Source organism: Zootoca vivipara, chromosome 10 (assembly GCF_963506605.1).
Source record: "Zootoca vivipara chromosome 10, rZooViv1.1, whole genome shotgun sequence".
NCBI lineage: Eukaryota > Metazoa > Chordata > Lepidosauria > Squamata > Lacertidae > Zootoca > Zootoca vivipara.
The window spans coordinates 29,996,523-30,002,522 of record NC_083285.1 but is presented as its reverse complement, the minus strand read 5'-3'; positions in this window follow the sequence as shown (position 1 = coordinate 30,002,522).

Below are 6,000 nucleotides of genomic sequence, written 5' to 3'. Positions count from 1 at the left end.
ATCCACAGAGTAGAAGGCCAAAGAAGCTTATAGGATCCTATGCAAGGGAGCTAGAGAGAGAATACTGCCTCGGTCAACCCTTTCTTCGTCTCTATCTCCTGCATGATAGGAGGTTATCTCTGTCATTAGAATATTCATCTTTGAATCAATGTGAATAATTTATAGCTCATATTCTAATAAGTCTAAGCAGTCTTGACTTCTCAGCAGACAAGACCCACAGAAATAGATGCTCTTGATGTGAAATTCTGGTAAGTTCACAATTGTTCAATCTGTTGAATGCATTATGATTAAAACTTCTATACCATCCTTCATCTGAAGATCACAGGGCAGTTTACAATATAGAAAACACCAAATAAATAGCATAATAACAAATAAAACCAACACCCCCCCCAACAGGTCATAGATTGTTTAATTAGCCAAATGTCTGAGAGAAGAGGAATGTTCTGCCTGGTGCCTAAAGGTATGTAATGAAGACGCCAAGTGAGGTTCACTGGGGAGAACATTTCACAAGGGAGAAGCCCCCAGAGAAAAGACGCGTTCTTGTGTTGCCACCCTCCAGACCTCTTGAGGAGGCACAAGAAGGGCCTCAGCTGTTGATCACAGGGTCCAGGTCGGTTCATATGCGATGAAGAAGGTCCTTGAGGTATCGCAGTAGATCTGAGATCTTGATGTACGCATATAATAATTATATGTGTACTTCAAGCCAAAGCATATCAGTACTGTAGCTCACCGATTCAGCTCCAGAAATACATTTCACTTTTATTCCACACTCTGCTTAGGGGCCAACAAGATGTGTAATTCACAGCCATTGCAGATGTACACATACTGTATGTGGACAAGTGGGCTGGTGGGACATGCATGAATCAGTGTATATTAATTTACTGCATTGCATTCATATATGTATGATTGTGAGTATTGGTTTTAATATGACATTCTGGGTAGATTTAAAAAATAGCAGATTTCTAAAAATCAGATTTAATCATTTTAAAGTATTTTCCTTAAAAAAAATAGCCTGGTGAAAATTAAAATTATATTGGGATACACACACGTTAAGCTCACTTTAAAAACTAAATCAATATTGGCTTTAATTGTGGGAAAACAGAAAGTCCCTTTTTTAACAATATGACAATATATGTTACTTAAATTAACAAGTCCCTTGTTTTGATACTGATTTCCACAATTAAGTTTAATCTATGAAAATGGAAACAACTTTGTGTATGTGTGTGCATTGCAATTTGGAGAAAGAATTCCCCGACTTTAGAAAAGTGATGCGGGACAGATTAGGACAGAATTGAATTGGTGAGAATTAGGTTAGGCTTGATATAAGGCATATGAATTATGCTGTTACCGTCAACTTACTGTTTGTATTGAAGCTTATAATTTATTAGGAGTCCCCTTCTGTATCATTTTTGAACATACCAGGAAAGATTATCACCTGGCTAACCTGGAGATTCTGAACAACCAGAAGACTGTGTGCTGCTGGTTACGTTTCAGGAAGGTAACTGATTACATTATGAGTTGGCTGGGTAAAAAGTTATGATTAGCCCAGCTGGGCAGAATAATTTATAATAAGCATGAAGCTTAACTGCCTGAGGACTTTTAATGAATTTTGAGAGCATAACATCTAGCTGATTCATATATCAAAGAAGTTGCATAATACATTCATCAGGAACTTGGGCACTTTACATTCTGCTCCAGAAAGATGAAGTACATACTGGATTCTGTTGTAGTGATCTTTTTCTTATGCAGCTGCTGGAATCAATGCTGGGTATTCATACAAGGCAAAGACTACCAAGTGTATTAGAAAAAGAAAGTCATATTTGTGTCATTGTAAGAAGGCCCTGATGTGCTCTTGGAAATCACGCCTATAATTTAAGCTGCATTAAAATTCAATATGGAGAAGAGGATGCGTCCCTATCTTCCAGCAGGATAAATTACACACAGTTCTTTCAGAATAACACCCCCTCGATTCATTATCTTCCCTGAGTTAGTTTCAGGGTTGAATCACAGATGGGAAGGCAGGGAATAACCTCTGGCAAAGAACATCAGGCCTTGATTTACCTCTGCTTCATCCAGGATAAGGGGATTGTATGTTGTTGTTTTTAAAGAGGCTTGTTATTGCTGATGCATGAAATCCAAACTGCTATGGAAATGGCAAAGAACTCAAGCAGGCGAAGCAGTAATGTACATGCACCTTGGAACTGCTTCTTCGGTTCGTGGGGTTATGATTTGGGGTAATATTGCAATGAGAACCCTAACCCTATTTTAAATCAATATTATATAAAGGCCTCAGAGATGAGACAAAGTAACCACCAGAATAACTTTGTGGAACTTTAAACTCTGCATGCATTTCCCCCATTTTTTGACATTTATGTATGTAACTACTGCAAATCATTATTTTTTAAAAAATTTTTTAGAAGATGCATTAAATACGGTGCTGTTTTTATTGCCATTATTTGTATGGTTTTAATCAATTTCATATAGTTTTAATCAGTTTAGTTTAATCAGTTTAATCAGTTTAGTTACTTCACCCCCCCATGCTTTTAGCGATTTTTATTTTTATCTGTAAGGTGCCTTGAGTCCCATCAGGGAAAAAGGTAAGTGCTCTCTCTCTCTCTCTCTCTCTCTCTCTCTCTCTCTCTCTCTCTCTCTCTCTCTCTCTCTCTCTCTCTGTCTCTCCGCACATGCCTACTGAACGGAAACTCTAAGTTAATATATACCTAAAATGATAGTCATTTCCTCAATCCCCTCCCCTCCCCTCCCCTTTCTCTCTTCCCTCCTACATTTCTTGAACTTGGATGGAGATGTAGCTGCACACTACACCTTAAGCATAGGATACAGTTTCCCCCTTAGAAGCTTTTCGACAACTGAAATCACTAGTAGGACTGAGGGCTGTCTATGTTCTGGTAACCTCTGGGTTAGATTGCTGCAACCCGTTATACATGGTGCTGTCTCTGAAGACGGTTCCGAAACTTCAGCTGGTGCAGAATTCAGTAGCCAGGTTGCTCGCCAGGGCAAGATGGTTTGAGCATATTACACAGATACCGGTCCGACTGCACTGGCTGCCAATTAGTTTCTGGGCCCAATTCAAAGTGCTGGTTTTGACCTATAAAGCCTTAAATGGCTCAGGTCCACAGTACTTCAAGGACCCCAGACCCGGAAATCATCATCTGAGGACCTTCTTCATGTGCCCCCTCCATGAAAGCTCTTTTCTGCAGTGGGTTCCCACTTGTGGAATGTTCTTCCCAGGGAGGCTCGCCTGGTGCCTTAGTTACATATCTTTAGGTGCCCATGCTAAAACATTCCTTTTCTCCTAGGCTTTCGTTTAATTAAACAACCTACATCCTTTTAAACTGGGTGGTGGTGGTATTGTTTTGTGTGTTATTAGGTTATGCATGTGTGTGTTTTTTTTACTGTAAACTGCCCTGTGATCCTCAGACAAATGGCAGAATATGCATTTAATAAATACATTAATAGGAGGACTGCTGATAATTTCAACCAGTCAAGCAACTGAGTATTATTGCCAGGGCTTTTATTCAGCTGGAAGTCACCAGAACTCAGTTCCAGCACCTCCAAGGTGGACACTATTGCCATTATAAGACAACAACAACAACAACAACAACAACAACAACAACAACAACAATTTATTATTTATACCACGCCCATCTGGCTGGGTTTCCCCAGCCACTCTGGGCGGCTTCCAACAGAAAAATAAAATAATCGATTAAACATTAAAAGCCTCCCTAAACAGGGCTGCCTTCAGATGTCCTCTAAAAATCTGGTAGCTGTTTGTCTCTTTGACATCTGATGGGAGGGTGTTCCACAGGGCGGGCGCCACCACCGAGAAGGCCCTCTGCCTGGTTCCCTGCAACTTGGTTTATTGCAACGAGGGAACCGCCAGAAGGCCCTCGGTGCTGGACCTCAGTGTCCGGGCAGAACGATGGGGGTGGAGATGCTCCTTCAGGTATACTGGATCGAGGCCATTTAAGGCTTTAAAGGTCAACACCAACACTTTGAATTGTGCTCGGAAACGTACTGGGAGCCAATAGCACTGGTTGTTGCCTAAAAGATGTCAGATCTTAATGGAGACAATTGTGACTTGAAGTTGCAAGCTCTCAGCAAACTCAGCGACAGTATTCTTTTTTAAAGCAGAAAGTTGCCAGGATTTCACATGGATGCACATAGTATAGAATAATTGGAACGTTCATGAGCACTTGTTGTAAAGAGAGGTTCAATGCCATAAAGACTAAATTCCCACCATTATCCGAAACCAGAACAATTGGTAGGGTGTGTATGTGAGAGCGAGAGAGACTAATTCATAAATATAGTAATGTCAGGTGACCAGCCAAAGAGCTAAACAGACACAACATTCATAAACCGGAGACACTGCTCAAAATAGAAAATAGGAACACATGTTAGGGAACCGCAAGGCAGATGGCCCATCTTTAAGCAGGGTTACCCATATGGCAAGCAACTAGATAAACTTCTGAATGCTATATGAGCTCCCAGTAAAGGAAAACCAGAACAATTTAACTCATACTGCAAACACATAGTTCAAAAGGTATTTATTTGTCCTTTGAGGCAATGGTATAAGTATTTGATACAAATACTGAGCAAGAAGACGACTCAAAAAGCATAATGAAGAGAAGTTATGAAACTTAAATATATAAAGCTGCCTGAATGAAGAAAAAGAGAGAGAAACAATATTTCATACTTACAAGGAACATTGACTGCAATTAGTTGGAAGGTGGAGGCCCACACATTATACACGCTAGTGGAAATTTCTGGTGGGACTAGATATACCAGTGCCTGGGAACAAATTCTTATTGGCAGACATGCACTTGGGCTGGTTTGATCCTAGTGATAAATGGGGCTAAGGATAAATGTTGTGGCCATATTGCAACTCTCATATTTTCACAGGGGTGTGAACTGTAATCACACTCCCACGGACAAAGCTTAAGCAACAAAAGTGACCACAAACCAGTTATGTAACTAAAATGAATTTAAGACTTTATTCTGGCACCAGACCCATTACATAAAATGGAGGCAAGATAGTATAAAAAGAAGGCAACAAATGAATAAGCAAATAAAGAAATAACAGCTAGAGTTACTCTGTACTTAGGAGAAAGGATGATCGACAAAGCAACCAGTTCAGAATGCGGGTTCACCATCATGGTGAGCACGATTTGCGGTGGGGGCTTAACAAACCACTCCTGAGTCCAAAGGTAGGGGCATGAGTGGTCACCTTACCTTCCAAGTCCCGGACTGCAGAATCCAGGACTGGCAGCCGTGTGACACCGGAAGTTGCGTCAACGTAACTTCCGGTGTCGCTTTGCCCTTCTATGGGCACCAAAAATGGCCGCCACCGGCTTCGAAAGTTGCTTGTACGCATGTCAGGAAGTGTGTCGATGCAAAGTCCGGTGTCGCTCCGCCCATCTATGGGCACCAAAAATGGCCGCCGCCAACACCGGAAGTCGCGCCTATGCACTTCCGGACATGCGTAGATGTGACTTTCGAAGCCAGCGGTGGCCATTTTTGGTGCCCATAGAAGGGCAAATCGGAAAGGAAAAAAAAGGCCACCAGCAGGAGAAAATAACGGAGAAAAACGGGAGACGAAGTAATACGGGGGACCACCGGGAAAAGGTAAGTAAAAACGGGGGTTTCCCGAGGAAAACGGGGTACTTGGCAGCTATGGTGGTCACTCCTCTGTTGCTGGGCAAATTCTGATGCTGTGATTTTGAGGGTCAGCCCCCTGGGTTTAAAAGCCAAGGAAAGAGGTTTCTCTTTCTCTTTGGCTGCGTTTTTGGATCTCCACCCTCCCTCCGCTGTTTTTTAGGCCTCTGTGTTGACATTGCTGTTCCTCTCAAGGGGGTCGCCTGATTCAGGGGCATGGTAGGAATTTATCCATTTGGCTGATTGGCTGGTGCCATCTGGTTTTTGCCTACAGCATAGCAAATAAGTCACAACTTGTAAGGTTGGCGGTTAGGCATTGGTTATTGG